The sequence below is a fragment of the Ovis aries genome, chromosome 1 (assembly GCF_016772045.2).
Source record: "Ovis aries strain OAR_USU_Benz2616 breed Rambouillet chromosome 1, ARS-UI_Ramb_v3.0, whole genome shotgun sequence".
NCBI classification, from domain to species: Eukaryota; Metazoa; Chordata; class Mammalia; order Artiodactyla; family Bovidae; genus Ovis; species Ovis aries.
Window position 1 is genome coordinate 180,561,818 of NC_056054.1, and position 21,185 is coordinate 180,583,002.

At 35.8% G+C, this 21,185-nt stretch overlaps 1 protein-coding gene across 50 annotated transcripts in view; it reads right to left on the reverse strand.

Moving 5' to 3' along the window:
• Nucleotides 1-21,185, reverse strand: part of ZBTB20 (zinc finger and BTB domain containing 20) — an 863,472-nt gene that overhangs the window by 666,733 nt on the left and 175,554 nt on the right. For 2 of the 50 annotated variants that reach the window (XM_042233799.2, XM_060418090.1), the window contains one exon: nucleotides 5,864-5,942. The exons of the other annotated variants lie outside the window; for them this stretch is intronic. The gene's annotated coding sequence lies outside the window, so the exon portion shown is untranslated. The remainder of the gene's footprint in view (nucleotides 1-5,863; nucleotides 5,943-21,185) is intronic. 50 annotated transcript variants of the gene reach the window in all.

Genomic DNA, 21,185 nt, shown 5'->3' on the forward strand with positions numbered 1-21,185 from the left:
GTTCAAGAAGAATGGCAAACTTGAAACAGAATAGAAACAAACAAACAACAATAACAACAACAGCAATAAAAACCTATATCTGGATACATGAAAACTAAACTATGGAAACTGAAAATAAGGAAAAATATCTTAAAATCATCTAGAAAAAATTACACATTACCTATAAGGGAACAATGATCCAAATGACCATGGGTTTCTCATCAGAAATCACAGAAGCCAGAAGGAAATGATATGCTTTTTTTTAAAAAGTGCTGAGAGAAAAGAACCATCAACATAGAATTCTATATACAGTAAACAATAGCTTTATCAAAGTGAAATAAAGATATTGTCAGGTGAAAAAGAACTAGGAAAATTGGTTGCCAGAAGAATTGCTCCAAAAGAATTGCTAATACAATATTGTAAAGTAACTAGCCTCCAATTAAAATAAATAAATTTATATTTTTTAAAAAAGAATTGCTAAAGGAAATTCTCCAGACAGAAAGAAAATGATAACAGAGGAAACTTTATACATCAATAACAAAGGAAAAGCAAAAGGAAATGAGTTTACATGAGTAAACAGAATGAACTGTTCTCCTAAGTTCTTTAAAATATGTTTGATAGTTGAAAGAAAAAAATCTCAACATTATCTGATACAGTTTTCAATGTATGTAAAGATGTGGCTCAGACAGTAAAGAATCCATCCACCTGTAATGCAGGAGACCTGGGTTCGATCCCTGTGTTGGGAAGATCCCTTTGAGGAGGGCATGGCAATCCACTCCAGCATTCTTGCCTGGAGAATCCCCATGGATTCTGATGGAATCCTGAGGAGCCTGGCAGGCTACAGTCCACGGAATTGCAAAGAGTGGGACACAACTGAGCAACTAAACACACATATATACAAAGATAATATATAACAACAATACTGCAAAACTTTGAGAGTAAGAGAACTTATATGGTGACTAAATTTCTACATTCTGCTTGAAGTGACAAAAATTGATTCTAAAAAGGCTGTGAAAAGTTACATATACATATTATAACCTATAGAATAACCCCTAAAAATATACAAAGATAAATAGCCAAAAGCACAATAAATAAACTAAAAGGAATGATAAAAAAGTTCACATAACCTGAAAACAAGACAAGAAATGGGAAACAGAGGAATGGAAAACAGAAGGAATAAACAGGAAACAAAAAATGGTAGACATAAATCCAAATATACCACATTATATACATTTATAATAAATGTAAATGTAATTATTGATACAGATATTTACAATTTCCTGGAGCCATACACAGCTGATATCCACAGGTTCTGCATCTGTGGATTCAAACAATCACACAACCATCAAAAGTATTTTTTAAAATTTCCAGAGATGATCTAAAGTATAAAAAGGGATGTATGTAGATTTTATGCAAATAATAGGCCATTTTATATAAAGGATTTGAGCATCCTAGATTTTTATATCCTTGGGAGTTCTAGAACCAATTCCCCCACAGATACAAAGGTAAGACTACATGCTAAGAAAGAAATAAACACTGTGCCATGGTATGAATGATCTAAGAAAGTTGCTTTGAAGAAGTATCATTTAAGCTGAGATTATGGAGTCTAGAAAGATCCATCCAAGAAAAGAGTGAGTTTAAGAAGCACCAGTTCCAGCATGCTTCAACAGAGCACTGAGAAAAAGTGAAAGTTGAACAGTCACAGTTTTCTTCCAAAGCAAGATAAGATTTGCAGGGCCAATTCATTGGAAAAGACCCTGATGTCAGAAAAGACTGAAGGCAAAAAGAGAAGAGGGGAGGAGCAGACGAAATGGTTGGATAGCATCACTGACTCAGTGGCCATGAATTGAGCCAACTCTGGGAGATTGTGGAGGACAGAGGAGCCTGGCATGCTATAGTCCTAGGGTCACAAAGAGTCAGATATGACTTAGCGACTGAACAACAACAACAACAAATGCCCTCAACAGCAAATACTGTTAGAAACCAAGCTCTCCCCAAGGGAAATATCAGAGGAATGGAAAAACTTCACTGGGTCCTGTCTGGAACAAAATCCTGCAGAGATAGATCCCACTCTGCCCTGGCTGATCATAGACAACACGGGAAAAAAGATGCTTTCACTTGCAGCCATCACTGCTGTGAACAAAGCTCCTAAAGCACTTTGATCATGGCCACCAAGAAGTCTGGAACTCTGCTTCATCCCATACAAAAATCTCCCCAAGGTAGGTGTGTTGGAGATCAAGCATTCAGCCCCTTATCAGCACAGGGTAATCAAGCATTCCATGACTGTGGATGAATCCTGACAACTCCAACTCCAGTATCTCATGGGCAACTTCTTAAATGGCAGTAATCAGTGACCAAAAGAGCCTCCTGCTACCTACCTTTGCACACTAATGAACAATCAGACATACTATTCCTATGCCAAGGGGTTAGGACCAATATAAACAAGATACAGTTTCCTCAGTTCTTTTCACACAGCTTTCCCGGAAATGTTTTGCTTTTTCTCTCCACATTGCTTTTCTTCATTTTTAGCTTTTGGATTGAATTCACTTGTTAGCTGCACTATTGTGCTTTGGGTTTGTCCTCTGATCTTGGCTTCACTGACTTAATGACAACTACTCTCAAAGGACTTGAACAAAATTTTTAAAAATTACTGTTTCTTTCCATGCTGCCCAACTCAAGTGGGACAAGTCTTAATTATCTTAGCTCTTGTACTCAGCCCTGACATCATCCACAATGATGTCTCACAGGTAACCTTTTTCTCATTGTAAGGGATGGTTATGACACTGGTAGTTCTTCCTCAAATAAGAAATGGTGGCTCTAAATGAAGAAAGGAAAATAGAACTGTCACTCCATCACTCCATCTCTAACTTTGGCTTTCTATGAAGTCTGTTTATCTGGGCAAAGTTGAACTAAAAGTTGGAAAGAGGAGAACACATTTTATTTTGTTTTGTCCATAAATAAATGCATCTATTTTCACAAAACAATGAGTGGAAAGTAACTCAGAAAGGAATCTAGAAAGAGTGAAATAAGAAAGGGCAACTTTTGTGACATACTAAGTCAAATTGTTTAAATCCCTTTTAAAATTTGGTGCCAGTTAGTGTTGTTTTACTTTATAGATGCATCTGAAGTACCATGTATAATGCTAAATATTTAATACTAAAAGTGTTCTACTATTGCAAATAGGACCAAGGTCTCTAAACAACCAGATAAGAACATACTATACTGACAAAGAGTGCAAAAAATGCTAATAAACTCAGCTCACAGGATGAGGAAATGATTGCTATGATCTCACTCCCTAAATATAAATCTCCAACTCAAGGCATTCTGCACTCGTCACTGGGTCAACACAACAAAAGCAAGAGATTAAGTTAAATCCTGGCCTTTTCAGTCAAACAGATAGACAAATACTCATGAGAACAGCACATGGACCAGGAAGATGATAGCAGAAAATTACCCATGCTCAGCTCCCCTCTCTGTGACTAAACCCTGTTCTATAGGTTTTCTTATGACTTTAGAGAGCAGGGTAGGTATCCTAAAAATAGGCAAATAATGGACCCCCATGAAGAAGACATACTGAAATCATTAGGGCAGCTTTGTTTCCCCAAATTAACCTTTCTCTCCTTCAGGTGAGAATAGATATAATTGGTATAATCCCTTTAGGTAAAGGATATGAAGAAAATTAAGGTATAACGGTAGGCTTGCCATCAACGTCAGTGACTCAATGGACATAAGTTTGAGTAAACTCCAGGATTCGGTGATGGACAGGGAGGCGTAGCGTGCTGTAGTCCGTGGGGTCACATAGAGTCAGACACGACTGAGCAACTGAACTGAACTGAACTGCCATCAATAACTATGCCAATCAAAAATACTCTGACAAACTAATACTCTGACAATATTCTGAAAGCCAAGAAAGTTGGTTAACTTTACACAACCATGATAAATTAGACACTGCACCAAATCATGGAGGCTATTTGACTCTACATTTGCCTCAATCAACAATATGCCAGGGAAAGACCCAATATGCCAAGTCACCATCCCACAGTTTACAGATGACTCACTCTGACAGGAAGAGCAGAGAGTTTCACTCTCATCTCACTGAACTTTGTACCTTTTCACATAACACCATGTGGTTTCTAATATGTACCACAGGGGCAACTTTGAGTCTTTAGATCCAAATGCCAGCAGTGAGCTGGGGTAGTGCTCTCTGTTTCCCTTCCCTAGCTATCACCCCTATCCCTTCCCTATCCCTCAGCAACAGAGGGGCAAGGTGGCAATTAGGCCTTATAGCAGGACAGCTGGCTATAGGCCCAGGCCTCTCCCCCAAAGAAATCTGGACCAGTCTCATATGGAAATTCTAAACTCTGCTTAGAATAAAAGGAAACCAAGGCAAGTTATTTTGTCTTTTATTCTGATCTTACTAGGAAATTTAAAGTCATCTAAAACATTAAACACATGAAAAGATGCTCAACACCACTCATTAAAAGAGAAATACAAATCAAAACCACAATGAGGTACCACTTCACACCAGTCAGGATGGCTGCAATCCAAAAGTCTGCAAGCAATAAATGCTGGAGAGGGTGTGGAGAAAAGAGAACCCTCTTACACTGTTTGTGGGAATGCAAACTAGTACAACCACTATGGAGAACAGTGTGGAGATTCCTTAAAAAATTGCAAATAGAACTGCCTTATGACCCAGCAATTCCACTGCTGGGCATACACACCAAGGAAACCAGAATTGAAAGAGACACATGTACCCCAATGTTCATCACAGCACTGTTTATAATAGCCAGGACATGGAAACAACCTAGATGTCCATCAGCAGATGAATGGATAAGAAAGCTGTGGTACACATACACAATGGAGTATTACTCAGCCGTTAAAAAGAATACATTTGAATCAATTCTAATGAGATGGATGAAACTGGAGCCGATTATACAGAGTGAAGTAAGCCAGAAAGAAAAACACCAATACAGTATACTAACACATATATATGGAATTTAGAAAGATGGCAATGGTGACCCTGTATGCGAGACAGCAAAAGAGACACAGATGTGTAGAGCGGACTTTTGGACTTGGAGGGAGAGGGAGAGGGTGGGATGATTTGGGAGAATGGCATTAAAACATGTATACTATCATGTAAGAAACTAATTGCCAGTCTGTGTTCGATACAGGATACAGGATGTTTGGGGCTGGTGCACAGGGATGATCCAGAGAGATAATATGGGGTGGGAGGTGGGAGGGGTGTTCATGATTGGGAACTCATGTACACCCGTGGCAGATTCATGTCAATGTATGGCAAAACCAATACAGTATTGTAAAGTAAAATAAAGTAAAAATAAAAATTAAAAAAAATAAAATAAATAAATAAATAAAAATAAACTGTCCAGTGGTCTTGAAATTAAGATAGCAGTTTTAGACTTTAAAAGAAAAGGAAACATAGAATAGGATAGAATGAGATAAAATTGGCAGAATGGAAAATATTGGTATCATGGATAGAATGGAAGAATGGTATCATGCACAGAAAGGGTAAATATTGTAAAATTTTTGTTTTGTATATATGTATCTATCTATGTGAGCATACAAAGTCATGATTTAAATGCATTTCTTTGTGTGGTTTATGAAAATGCTTGAAAACTACTAACTCTAAGTGATACCTCTCTGATTGCCCAAATATTAGCTTTGAGAGCTGATTATGCCACCTTTTAAGTAATTAGTCCACCTATTATAGGACTTAAGGCCATGTCTTTTCCCTATCTACTAAATTCCAATAGTGCTTCCTGTCATTGTAACAACCACCCATTTCCAAGTGCTACCTGGGAGGTGATGTTCCCCTCTATAAAGAAATGTGAATTTATAGATCAAAGATCTCTAACTCAAGTCATACCTGCTGAAAAGAGTGTTTCCAAGTATCCTTTTGTATGGAGAGCTTCACTTCCAATGGAGATCACTTTGTAGGCCCTTATCTGGAAAATATACACTGTTCTACTTAAACTGCAAATTAAGCCTTCTGTTCCAAGCACCCATCAATCTGATACTAAATTCATTAGCAAAATGAAATGAAAAGAACACAACATAAATTGCTATTAATGGAGTTCCACGTATGTCACTCCCCACACAATGTACTAAAAATGCACAAGTATCTGTACTTTTTAATACATAGCATTCCAGGAGGGAGGTTTTCCTTAAGGCTACAAAGACACTCTATAAAGCTCCCTTTCAAGGCTAGACTTTAGGAATTTTCACCGTCAGTTTATGTTGACTGAGTATTTATTTTGGTGGATTCTCTCTTCTATAGACAAGATCCAATAAGGAGAAATTATGGTCTCTGGCCTAAAGAACTGAAATTGTAATATTTTTTAGAGTCCAGATATTTACTTCCTATGACTTATTTTTTATGACAGTGATAAACAGCTCATAATGCTTCATCTGTCATTCTTACTCACAGAATCTAGGAACAGTATAATATATAAAATTTTGAAAATAAAGACAGAATCTGCTGGTAACATCCCATTGAAGCATAATATTTACATTTGCACTTGAGTGGGGTAATTTTTTCTTCTCTGGAGCAGAGTATAGTCTTTACAGATAAATTAGCTCTCCCAAGTTTTAAATAATAGATATTTTGAAGATATCAAGAGAAATAGTCTAAATTTATAAATTACTCAAAAATGGTAAAATTGCATTTGAATTTTTCACAAAATTTCCAATCTCTGGCTAGCTGGGGACCAAACTACATGTAAACCCAGATTTAAATAGACCAGAAGCTAAAATTCACAACTACTCCAAACTACCCAGCTATTTTCCTTCCAGGATCCCAAGAGGAACTGAATAGAATTCTCACTTTCCTCACATCTCATAATGAGCACCAAAGGACGATTAGTTAGAGATGAACAAACAAACCCTAAAGGAGAGTTTTTAAAACAGAAAATCACACAGCTTACAGCTTACCTTCAAATATTTTATTGGATAAAATGTGAAGAAACAAAAAGATGGACATGAAGGAAGATAAAAGTGGAAATGGAGAATAATATACTGTATATTTAAATGATAAAATGAACAAAGAAATATGAGGATAGAAAGACCACTTAGTTGTTTTAAGTTGAAAGACTGCTCAAATGAGTAGAAGAAGACCACATAGAGAAAGATCTTGGGGACAAATCCAGATAGACTGCACACTGCAAATGTGCAGTAAAAATTATTCAAATTGAGAAAGGAAATCCATTAGCTATAGGTAAGATTAAATAAATAAAATCCATAAGAAGAAAAATGAAGCCCAATTTGCAGAGACAGCAACACCAAAACCAAGTGAGTATTCTTTTATTGCTCTTATTTCAACTTTGTCTGTTCATTTTTTTTATACCAATGGACTAAATCAGCTAGTAGTATGCAGAAATTCAAAGATATTTTTATTAAATTAATATAAAAATTTATACACGTATACTAAGCAAATACATACACCCATACACACATGCATATGGAAGGCATTAAATAGATTCCCATGCCTCAGATGTATTTGAAGCAGACAAATTTAGAGGTTCTGGATTCAAAATAATGACAAATACAAAGCTTGTCCTAAAATTCATTAATAAGTTAAACACATATAAATCACTAGCATTATATTGTATCTGACTAAATAGAAAACTGTCCTGAATATCTAACTAACCTGTCTCTAAAGTGGCCATTTTTTACGGAGAACTGAAAATACACCGGCAATGCAATCTAATCACAAAAGAATTAGAAGCAAACTTGTTAACCAAAGACAAAGAAGGGAAATATGCACAAAACTGTTAAGACACTTGAAAATCTTAAACCTCACTTGGTTAACTGAGACTCTCACATCTGGGTTTCCTGTGGGGTTAAATAAGCATTGGTTAGTGCAGTAAACATAATATAAAATCTATTCACATGTTAAAAAATATTTTGATCAACATTTCAAAGAAAAAATGTGCAAAAAATTTTAAGTAAACACAGAATTAGGAATACATATGTATATTTCCACACACATGGAACTATAGGAAGTAAATAGGAAGTAAAATGTGAAGTGTAGATGTATAACAGATAAGAAAGGCAACCATTTGTATAAGCTTTGAATATGTAATTCAAAGTGATAGCCTCACATCCTTTCCAGTCCACTGACCTCTTCAGTAGTAAAATATGAAGCCACAGCACCATGGAATCCTAAGGAGCTGGTATGGCTCCTCATATATATAGATTAAGAAACTGATGGCCTAATATTAAAGCATAAACATCAGGAAGATTTTATAAGATGTACAAATTAGAACAAAAGTTATGTTGTTCATAATACAAAATGAACAACATTTTGTTGTTCAAAAACAAAATGAATTTACCATAAGAGTTCACCGGGAGGCATGTGGTTGACTATATTACTGTAATAAAGAATGGGCTTCTCCTGTAGCTTGGCAGTAGAGAACCCATGTGCAATGCACAAGCCACAGGAGACGTGGGTTTGATCCAGGATCAGGAAGATTCCCTGGAGGAGGGCATGGCAACCCATTTTACTATTCTTCCCTGGAGAATACCATGGATGGAGGAGCCTGGTGGGCTACAGTCCATAGGGCTGCACAGAGTTTGACACAACTGAAATGACTTAGCAGGCAAGTACGCATAATATGTGCTGTGCTGAGTCGCTCAGCCGTGTCCTATTCTTTGTGACCTATGGACTGTAGCCCTCCAGGCTCCTCTGTCCAGAGGGATTCTCCAGGCAAGAATACTGGAATAGCTTGCATGTTCTCCTCCAGGGGATCTTCCTGATCCTGGAATTGAACAAGGGTTTCTTACATTGCAGGCAGATTCTTTACCAGCTGAGCTACCAGGGAAGCCCATAATAAACAATACAAGACTGTATATTTAAATATAACCTTTGAAAGATGATCCTCCCCCAAAAAAAGACCTTAAAATAATTGCAGTACATCCTCTAAAAACATCTCAATGTGTTATGGCTATACCAACACCAAAAATACTGGTTATGGATAGAAGCCTGTTGGACCAGACTTTAGGATCACCAACACTTGACAACTGGATATCAGAAAAGATGCTGACAAAAGAGATATCAAGGGAAAAACAAGGGGCTTAGGAAGAAAGTCAGAAGAGACTGATGCTGTGGAAAATAGGGCAGAATGCATTTCAAAAAGGAGGAAGTGGTCAGAAACATGAAATGCTCAATGAGATCTCAATAAGAGTTACACTAGTGAAGTGATACAGGTCTTGGAGGCAGATGGGGTGAATTGATGATTGCACTGGTGAGGAAATGGAAACAATATAAACATGTCTCTGGTGAAGTTTGAGTGTAGATATGGAAGAGAGAGAGCAGTAGCTAGTTGCATTTTCTGTCTTTATATATGAACCTTTCATTCACCAAATCCAAGAAGTTGGCTTATTTATAACTCCTCCACCATATTTCAAACCCACTTGATCATCATATGGATCATTGTCTTTCCACTCTTAAGTACATCATCTTATACTGGTCTTCCGGCGGCTGATCAACAGTGACAGGATAAAACCCAACCTCCCTGGTACAGGATTTAGGGCATTTTATAGACCAACATTACCCATCCAATCTCACTTCTTACTTCCACCCTAAGATGCAACCTTACTAAACCAGTTGCCATTTCTTTTTGAGCCAGACTCTTTCATTCCCCAGGGCATTCATGCATACTGTTACCTTGTCCTAGAATATTCTTCCCAGTGCAACTACCCATCCACCCCCACCCTCTGTCTACCCTTCACCTATCAAATCTATTAATCTCTCAAATCTCCATTTGAATATGATCTTTGTAAATCCTTCTTTAATCTCCCAAGTAGATCTTATGTTCCCATAATAACTTTTTAGGCCCCTCTTAGAGTATTAATACTTATAGAATTTTTTTGTGTTTGAGACCTCAGCCACTCATAGGTCTCTTGAAAGCAGATACCCTATATTTTCACTTGTATATCTCTAGGCTTTGCACAAAGTTAGCACTAATAATGTCTTGCGGTGAATGAAAGGATGCAATTATTACCAAAGATGTGTTATACCAAAATATAACTAGCTTTAGATTAGGTCATAGGAGGGATATATATATATATATATATATATATATATATATATATATATATACACACACATATATGTTGTTGGTTCAGTCATTCAGCCATATCCGACTCTTTGCAACCCCATGATATGCAGCACTCCAGGCTTCCCTGTCCTTTACTATATTCCTGAGTTTTCTCAGATTCACATCCATTGATTCAGTGATGCTCTCTAACCACCTCATCCTCCATTGCCCTCTTCTCCTTTTGCTTTCTATCTTTTCCAGCATCAGGGCCTTTTCATATATATATATATGTATAATTAGTTTCTAAAGAAAATTAGTGATTTTAAGTCACCGGTGAATTTATTTCCTTGAAAATTATATATGTGAAAGTTAAGATGAATTACCTTCTGACGCAAAATAAGTTTACTGAACTACGTTTCAATTTGGTGGCTCTCCTCAGTGACCTCAGCTTCTCTGAATTTAAGACGAGTTGGTACTGCATACCTGTAATACCCAGAACACTGAAGAGTGCCCCCACACACCATAATCTTGGTCAGAATTTAAACATTCAAATATATTCTGCTTTGAACCACCTTCAAGTGCTATTTGGGCAATAAGTACCTTATAAGTAGTAAAAAAGGTATACAGTGAACCTGTATAAAATGTTCAGTTCGGTTACTGTCCCTAAAATGAAAAGATATTTCATTCTAGAGTTTAAAGCCAAGAAATACCATGAATCTCAACAAGGATGATCTCTCCTATTTTAAATAGGTTTTAAGTATCCCCCCTATGTAGAGATGGCAGAATGGCCACACGTAAAATCACTTTGCCTGTCTTTCTAGCATCCAATTTAAAATGTATAATCGAAAACATGAGAAGTTAAAAATATGGAAATAATTTTAAAGGATTCAGTTTAAGTACTTCAAGATACAGAAAAGGTCCTTCTCTATTGCTGTGCAAGATAGATCGGTAATTAGGAAAAGCTTAATGATTTTTTGTGGCTCATTCAGAAAACTTAGCATGTTTTACATGTATTCAAACCTCAAACTTGACAGTCTTTGTTTTTTTGTTTGTTTGTTTTTTTTCTTCTTGAGCGTTTATGTGTTATTTGGTGGTGGGGGGGGTTGCTCTTTTTTCACTGAAATCCAAATTCTGTCTCTGTTAACATAAAATAGGAAGATAGGACAAGGATAGAGGAAAATTCTGTGATTTAAAAATTGCTATTCAGTTTTCTATATTTAAACTTCAAAAGATTAAAAGCAGCCTAATTATCCGTTGGTAAACTGTTTTCTAGTATTTTTGGCTCTCAGATAAGCATCTATACACATAATTGTCTACTTGGGGAAGGTTAATTTCAAAAGACCCCACAGGTGGTAGTTTTGATCTCTACTTTCTCCACTTTGAGAATCACTGTTCTCCTTATTCAGGCAGCTGATGTATTGAAGCTGTGGTGATTCACCTATTTTTCTTATTTTCAGATTTAAAATTTTATCCTAAACTCTAGAAAAACTAAATACATGGCAACTGGTCAGGTTTTGAACACATAGTTCCTGTAATTTTAAGAGATGATTAAATATTACCCATAGTCAGGCTTTTTTTCCACCATAATTCCCAGTCATACCTGTCATAAGCCTGCCACGTACATACGCGCTTACTTGCTCAGACATGTCTTTGTGACCCTTTGCACTGTAGCCAGCCAGAAGACCTCAAAGGAACTTACTTAGAGCTATCCTCTTTTAGGATGGAAGAAAAAAAAAAAACAAAAAACCAAAAAAAAACAGGCATCTGGATTCCAGCACAGGTATAGACCTTGCAAGTCATCTGTATTTTGGTTTAATCAGAGATTTTCCCAAAGTCTGAATATGATGATACATCTTAAAAAAAAATAAGAGAACCATACACTAAACTTTGCTCTGTAAACCACAGGAAAAAGTATCTAAAGAGATGCCTTATGGGGTCATTGTTTCACATGATAAAGCAAGAAGAAGAGGGGGCCAAGTCTCAGAAGTCTTAGATCATTAGAATTATTCTAACTAATGAATCTTCTTCGAGGAAAAAAGTGGGCTCCGTTTCTGTTTTTAAAAATCCAGAGTGTCTGTAATAGTGCAACTAATGACAACCTTCCCGTTATTCTCACTTAAGAGGAAACCCTATAATAAGAGCTTCCCAAAATGTCAAATAATACTTGTCTCATAACAGGGTTTCTTTGTTCATTCACCACGTCTCTTTTGATATGCACAGATAATAAAAGTTCATGTAAAACTAAAGGTAATATAGAGCAGAAGCCAACACTAATTCTGTATAAATATGTCTGATTAATAAGAGTGCCATTGTTATGGTTATTTCATAATGTCACGATTGCTACAAGAATGGAGGATAGAAGTACTCTTACTCTTGCTGTTTTTGTTCATCCTCTGTCAACCAACCAGTCTGTGAATTTTTGCTCAATGAGGGAAATGAAGGATAGACTTTTGTCCATTAATTACTTCTATTTCATTAGTTCATGTCATAAGCTGTGAAACTAACTAAATTCAGGGGAAAAATTAGGGGTTTTATTCTAAAATTAAATCTCACATTCTCTTAAAAAAAAGAATACATGCTCCAGGCTTAATTTCTAAGCTCTCTTTTCTACATATACAACCACTATATCACTCTGGTGCTCACCAATGATAAAATTTAGCATGCTAGCACTAAGACGTTCCTGTGGGCCTAACATGTATTACCTAAAGTACGGTTTAATACTACAACCATAACCAAGGTTGTATGTGAGATTCAATTCCAAAAATTAGAAAAACCCCACCCTGTTAAGTAACAAGAAAGTCCAGAAATGAGTATATGGTTCCTTATTGGAATGGTGATACAAAACAAGTAATAGATAATAGCACAAATTCACGGCAAACAGACAGAATGATAGAGTTTAAAGATGTGTCTTAGGCTGGTAGGTAAGTTTGTATTGTCATTACTTTTCTTTTCTCTTTAAATTCTTATCTCCTACATCCTAGCTTCCCCCCTTGGGGCAGCAGTATAATATAAAAATGTAACAGTTGATCTTAAATTTAGCTGACATTTTTATATCCTTCACAACACACTCTTTAGATTGCACCCAAGAAGGAGATTATTAAATAGTAGCAGGAGACCAGTTACCAAACCATTTTGACTGAACAAAAAACAGCATTGTAACTTCTTACTGACAAATGAAACAACATTTATACAATCAGTATAATCAATTTAATAAATAAAGAACTATTAACAACTGGAGAAAAACAGGAAAGAAATCCTATTTCTCCCAAGTTCCTTCATCCTCTCCTCAAACCCCACATTAGTTTCAGCAGTGGAGGAGGTTATGCATGACAAAGAATGGACTTGGCTGAACTGGAGTCTCCTGTGAAGCAGATGCTGTCAGTCAGAAGGCAAGGACACATTTCTGTGATTATTTCAGCCTTTGTGTTTTTGGTAATGATTAGCCAGAGTTCCATTTTGCTGGGGCTGGCATTGCTCACAGCTCACTTTTTTTTTTTTAAATTAGGCTTTTCTTTCCTTTTTATAAAGTAAATTTACATATTTTCAGTCTCTCAACCCCCTCTATGTTTTATTTATGAATACAGCCCTTCTTGATGGTAACTTTAATGTGAAAGAGGTAGTTATTAATGTCCCAATCTGCTAGGTTAATCCCTTTCCACATTCTCTACAGAGAAGTTTAAGGTAAGTAACAGTTTACAGTCAATATTAGGTTTAATTATGCTTAATGAGAGTTGGTGTCTCTGTTTACTAACTGCATTTAGGTGTGTGGATCCTAGATGAATTTTCCCTTGGCCTCATTCTGATTTTTTAATAGTGCCACTGTGTGCTGTATACGCAGTGCTTAGATCTACAAAGCTGCTCCTGGAGAACAAAGTGGGGAAGACACCTGTTTCACTTGAGACACCATTAAATGAGTACAGCCTTAATACAACTGCACCTTTCTTTGGGAAGGGAGTTCTTATTTTATAATGCTTTCCAAACAGATCCATTTAAGAGGCTAATTATTGCCTAAGTTTCAGATCCTGGGTAAGTCAATACAAAGAAAAAGCTGTTTCATACTAAGTACTATCATCACTAGAGGACAGTGTAAATTTAGAATATTTCCCTGGTGGCTCAGATGGTAAAGCAACTGCATACAATGCGAGAGACCCAGGTTCCATCCCTGGGTCGAGCAGATCCTCTGGAGAAGGAAATGGCAACCCACTCCAGTACTCTTGCCTGGAAAATCCCATGGATGGAAGAGCCTGGTAGGCTACAGTCCATGGGGTTGCAAAGAGTCGGACACGACTGAACGACTTCACTTTCACTTTCAAACCCTTCTAAGACTAGGAATCCTTTAGTGTCGTCAAGTATTAAGATATAAAACTTCTTTGACAAGTCACTGGTTTGGTTTGGTCTTTCTTTTTGTCACCTAAAAAATGTGTTTTGTCTTAAAATTGAATTTAAATTCATTGTAGCATATAGGACAAAACCGTTCTTTCCTTACTGAGCTGTCACAATAAGCATGAAAACAAATGCTCAGACCTAGAGGGAATCCTGTAGCAGTGATCCAAAGGAGATTTAGTAGACATATATTTTTTTTAAGAATCCTTTTTTTGCTATGCTTGTATTGTGGACAAATTTTAAGTAGAATCAATTACTACAGTTAGTTTCTTTAAGTCTATTGATAGGTTGATCAATTCAATAAACATTTATTAAGTATCTGGTCTGAGCTAAACAGAAAGAATGTAGAAAGCATATTCCCTTCCCTCAAGAAGCTTACTGCATGGGAAAGGAAACATACATAGTTGGTGAAATAAAAATTTGCTTACAATTAGCTTCAGAAATTTTTTGTCTTTCAAAAATTCTACCCTTAGTTAATATAATTTGACTTAATTTTTGCTTTTAGAAAAAAAAAAAATAGAGGCAACTATTTCCTTAAAAACCACAATTTAATGGGTTTAAAGGAAAATAGTCCAATCCAAACTATATGCTTAATTAGAAAAAGACTTTCTACTGTTTAGATCCTGTTTTAAAAGTAATTTAGAAATAACTAAACACATAGTTTTGGAGAAGGCAATGACACCCCACTCCAGTACTCTTGCCTGGAAAATCCCATGGACGGAGGAGCCTGGTGGGCTACAGTTCATGGGGTCGAGAAGAGTCGGACACGACTGAGCAACTTCACTTTCACTTTTCACTTTCATGCATAGGAGAAGGAAATGGCAACCCACTCTGGTACTCTTGCTTGGAGAATCCTGGGGCGGAGCCTGGTGAGCTGCCGTCTATGGAGCTGCACAGAGTCGGACACGACTGAAGCGACTTAGCAGCAGCAGCAGCAAACACATAGTTTATGATAAGTATTTGCCTATTTTTGGAATATCAATTTCCTCTTTTGGAGTTTCTATAAAGTAAATATTATTTTTTCTTTTAAATCTTAAAGTACAAAGAACATACAGGGAAATATATTTCCTAGGAAAAATTTTAGCAACAATACTATAGATCCTATAAGGGTCACATTCCTTAAAAGGTCTTTATTTTCAATGTCATCATATAAATTAACTTTTCTTATGAAAAATATCATGCTAAACTTAGCTAGAGAAGAATCTGACCAAAACCAAATTAACCATTTTTTTTAATATACTTGAAATACAAAGGGATGGTTACGTACCTTTAAGAAAAATATTCAGATGTTTTTAAATACTCATCTCTCCATGATATTTCAGATTTAATTTTGTGAACTTAGCAGCAAAAAAACCTGGTTTAGTACAAAATGAGAAGATAACTACTTTGGAAGTGAAGAAATCATCCAATATTATTAGATTTTTATTAAAAAGGAACAGAAAACCATATGCAGAACTATTTTCAAATATATACCTATCTTCTTTTTATACCATAAGAAGACACTACATTCCTCCATTTCAAATATGGAGGATACCAGCAAAGTGTACACATATCTGGATGTCTTCTTGCACTTACTTAAACTGACCTTTCTGCATGTACTCTCCATCTCAGTACCCTGAGCTATGCACATTTGAAAACCACTGACTAGTTTATCGGAGAAGGAAATGGCAACCCACTCCAGTACTCTTGCCTGGAAAATCACATGGATGGAGGAGCCTGGTAGGCTGCAGTCCATGGGGTTGCTACGAGTCAGACACGACTGAGCGACTTCAGTTTCACTTTTCACTCTCATGCATTGGAGAAGGAAATGGCAACCCACTCCAGTGTTCTTGCCTGGAGAATCCCAAGGACGGGGGAGCCTGGTGGGCTGCCGTCTATGGGGTCGCACAGAGTCGGACACAACTGAAGCCACTTAGCAGCAGCAGCAGCAGACTAGTTTATATTCTCCCTCACCATGTTACGTAGAACCATCTTGATGACTTTCAAATTTGCTAACAGACACTGGGCATAATGTATAGGCACCTAGTTCTGTATCCTTGCTCAACACAAAAAAGGGGAAAACCTAGAATCAATTAGTAATAAAGTTCCTCTCACCCTGCTAAATATTAAAAATTCAGTCTCATTCTGACACCAGTTAAATAAAATAGGTATGGTCTTAGTGTTAACTCATAGGTTATTATATAAAAATAACTATAGTTATATATAATAGACTTCATATATAAATATACATAAATATACTTGAATATAGCATGTATATGCAGGACAGCTACTTGTTATATTTGAATGTATATATTTTATATTTATATTACTATTTTTACATGTCAACATTTTTCCCATAAAGTTAAAAGGAAAATACTTAAACTGTTTTCATAACACAAATTCTAACTGAAATAAAATGTTCTTTAAAAACTGTAATTAATGGCTGCTGTGTCAAATAGTGAACCAAAGGGTCAAACCTTATAATTCACAGTTTGAGAGGTCATAGCTTAAATTATAACTTTAAAAAACTGATTATCTGTGAGTAATTTGACAAATCCAGCTAATATACTCTGAATGCATATAAAGTCTTTTTGAGAGTAAAAAGAATGCATGTCCAAGTGGACAGTTGATGGAGGAAATGGCCTTTTTACCGAACAAGGCTGAAGTCCAGCATAATGACTTGGAATGACTTTGAATGAGCATGCAAGGCTGGAAGGCCAAGTTGTAAACACATCCAAAGGGAGCATAATGAACAATCTGATCTGCAGACAAAAATATTCCACACACATGTCCAAAGAACGGAAGGAAAAAATATACACTACTATCACTTAGTCTTTCATCACCACTATTACTACACAATTTACAGATAAACTCAAACTATGGAGCATTAATAAATAATTTTTAAAGAAATAATTTTTATAATTAAAAAAATACTAGAAATTCCCGTTGTTTTTCAATCTGAGATTGAAAATACTTATGGAGGTAACCCATATTATATATAGTAAGCCAGACTTATAAAATTGCTTTCTTTATGACTCACCTTGTAAGTAAATATCATTGCACCTATCTTGATCCCAAGGCCAACCACCCTTCAAGACAAAATCTGAAATAATTTTGCCTGCCTATATTTTTTAAATCTAGAAGATTTCCTCTATTAAGAAGGCATGCCATTGAAGACCAAATTTCTTAACCCATGTCAGAATTCAGAAGTCCATAAAAATAAGTCATTTTATATCTTTTTATATATACAATAAGTCAGTTATATATCTATGTTATAATGTTTACTTATGTGTGTATTTTATTTTCTTATTAGTCCTTCTTCTTTCTTATCAGGGCTTCCCTGTGGCTCAGCTGGTAAAGAATCTGCCTGCAATACAGGAGACCTGGGTTTAATCCCTGGGTTGGGAAGATTCCCCAGAGAAGAGAAAGGCTACCCACTCCAGTGTTCTGGCCTGGAGAATTCCATGGACCATATAGTCCACGAAGTTGCAAACAGTCAGGCACAACTGAACAACTTTCACTCATTCACCCTTTCTTATGAGTCCCCCAAAGGGGAAAAACTATGTCTCATTTTTTTCTATAGCTACGTCTAACTCCTAGGAAGTTCTTGGCACAGAGCAAACGTTCAATAAATATTTGCTGGAGGGTGGAAAGAAGGAAGAGAAGAAAGGCAGGAGGCTTATAGTTAGTTAGTCTCTTCTAGAATTATGTATGTTATGGTGGGAAGAAAAATCCAAAAAATAATGTATACTCTATTTACTCAGTTTACCTACCCAGCAATCTGCTGACGCATGCATCTATTCTAGAAACCAAAAAGATTTAAAACAGCTTCCAAAAGTACATATTAAAGATAAAATAAATGAAAAGGATTGAAAGAAGACTGGGAAATAAGATGTTTATGTATGCATGCAAAGACAATTACAGGAAAAGAAAGGAATTTGCTGTTTTAATTTCTTCAGTTTAAATCTTATTATAACCACTTATTACAATGCTTTTATTACAATAAAACATTAAGGGAGATTTACTAATTCCTCCTCTGTTCATGTACTATAGAAACATTACATAACCAGATTTTTCATATCATGAATCATAGAATCTATGAAAGAGACAGATATTCAAGTATAATAAAGTATAATAAGTAAGTTATAATAGTAGAAACATAACTTTGAGAACAAAAAACTCTTCTCTGAACCAGAAAAAAATGTTTGCTGCACAGTAACTGCTTTATTTCAATGCTACTACTATGTCCTATTACACATCTCAGAAGAGAGACTTTCATAAACATTACTGGCTCTTGATGCACAAGGAAATATATGCACTCAAATGTTACTGGTACAAAGGAGATCCAAACATGTAAATCATTATATCATAAGAAAACACATTTGAAAAATATTCTTTTTTCTTATAAGTGAAAGCCAAACTCTGATTCCCCTTAGCCTTTTAATGTTTCTCATTCCGTTGGATCAGCCCACACATACTGGGCTCTGGATAGGTCCTGGGCTCAACCATCTGGCCCTTTACTTAATTCTTTTTCAACACTGACAAGTGTATTAGCAACACTTCTTTGATTGCTGGTAAATATAGAGCCACCACACAACTAAGATTTTCCCTAATTCTGAAAGTCACTAATTAGTTGTGGGTAGGGGTCGGGGAGTATTACAAAGATATGTTGAGCAGTACTACAATAAGTAATCTAATTCTCAAGAAGAAAGTATGTTAATCTGCTTCCCACTTCATTAGAGGAATAAAAAACATCTTGTCATCACTAAAGGATACAAAGGAGACCTGGATATTTAGAGAAATGGTAGGTAGGGAGGAGAAATGAGTGCAGCTTTTCATCAGGAAAACCCCTGCACTTCATGGACAACAGTCATGGTTTTCCTTGGTATCCTCTGATTACTCTACTTATCATTGTGTTCCATGAGCGTAGTTTATTCAGTTAATAAAAATACAATCTTCCAAAATAAACACATATGGTAAATGAATCCTATTTAATAGAACTGATCATTCTACTGGCACTTAACTTATACATTAAGCAACTTTGGAAACTACCTTAATAGTTTTAAACCAGTAAGGTCTCATTTGCCTGACCTTGTAGTATAAAATACTGTAGGTTTAGAGGAGAGAACGCAATTTCTAAAAAGTCATTTACAGAGAATATATGGTCTAATTTGTTTGTTTGTTTTCCCACTGGATAAGAGATAATCTAATGCGGTTTATTTTCCTGTAAGGTTTAGATTTGTCAAAGAACATCAGCATCAGGCTTAAAATATCATAACTCAACTCCCCAAATCTAAAGATTCTAACTGTGTAAGGTTGAATTGGTTGTCCTCATTTCTAGGATCAAACAACTTAACACCAAGCAAAAGTCTTTTAAGGGGCTATTTCAGGTTTTAGTCTATCTCCTTTGTTCATCTGGGGAAAAGATGATTTTCTCTTATAATACTTACACCAAATAACTATAATCTCAACTAAAAACTTACAAAACTGTGGATTGTGAGGCAGGTGTAAATATTTCCAAATCTTACAACTAATGAATAAAATTTAATTGGCTTATATGCAGAAGTAAATTTATGAGAGGCTGAAGAATAGAATAAACAAGGGGGGGAAAGTACATTGTTTACTATGTAATTTAAGAACTGTCAGAGAAGTGGGGCATGTCTTATTTACTGGTGTATGAAAAGAGAAGAATGAATGCTTTTGCATACAAATAAATGCAGGTATAGAAACATAATAGAAGCTTCATGTTACAATGGAACTTAAAACTTCTCTGGGCAGTGATCAGCTAAGGGGAAACAGAGCCGGTTACAATGCAGTGATTAACTAGCTGACAGATCTATTATTCATGGCAGGTATGTAAGCAGTCAGGGCGGCGATGTTGGTGGCCTCTCCTCATCAAGCAGCTTTGCCAGTACAGACTGGATGTCTGGAACCAGGCAAGACACAACAATAAAACCTAGCGCCAGCTAAGGGAAGATTCAGCACAATTCATCTCCAATTTTATATAGTACTAGAAATCTTCACTGAAGAAGGTTTTTCCTTGGGATTGGCAATATATTATATTTATAGGATGTAGACCAACCCTCCCCTCTGATTTATCTTACTGCACTTAGCAACATGCCTAGAACACATAGCCAGAAATTTCCAGTATATTACAGAAAAAAAAGGAATTTTTAGCATTAGCTGGCAAAAATTTCTGTTGATAGGAATGACCATCATGTCGTTACATGAACAGATGGTCAAAATGAGTCCATTTCACTGACAGTATATTGTGTGGGTCTTTTTATCTTTGAACAACCAAACCAAACAAAAGCATAGCATGGAAGAGGTCCTTGTGCCTTCTCTGATTTGCTTGGTAGCTTTATCTTTGAAATATGGAAATAAAACTGACATAGACTATAATCCTCCACCGTACCATTTCTGCATATTTAATTGTCTATTTAAGTATTCACATTCAAAAATCATCCAGATATTTGTGAAGATGGAAAAACAAATCAGATATTTGTAACTTTCAATACCATGATCTCCAGTAAAAGGAGAAAATATAAAGTAGCCATATTTCTTATTCTTTAATTTTATCTAACCAACTGTTTACCAACTGTTTATTGGCAAATTACAACTCTTTTTTGGTATTCAGGTATTTTAAGGAAAGATAAGGGAAAATGTACTTTTAAAAAGCAAATGTCCATAAAAAATCTATTTTCATTTGAAAGGCTGTGTTCTATATATAGACTATTTTTACTTAATAATGTTAAAGTATAACAAATGAATATTCATAACCAAATAAAT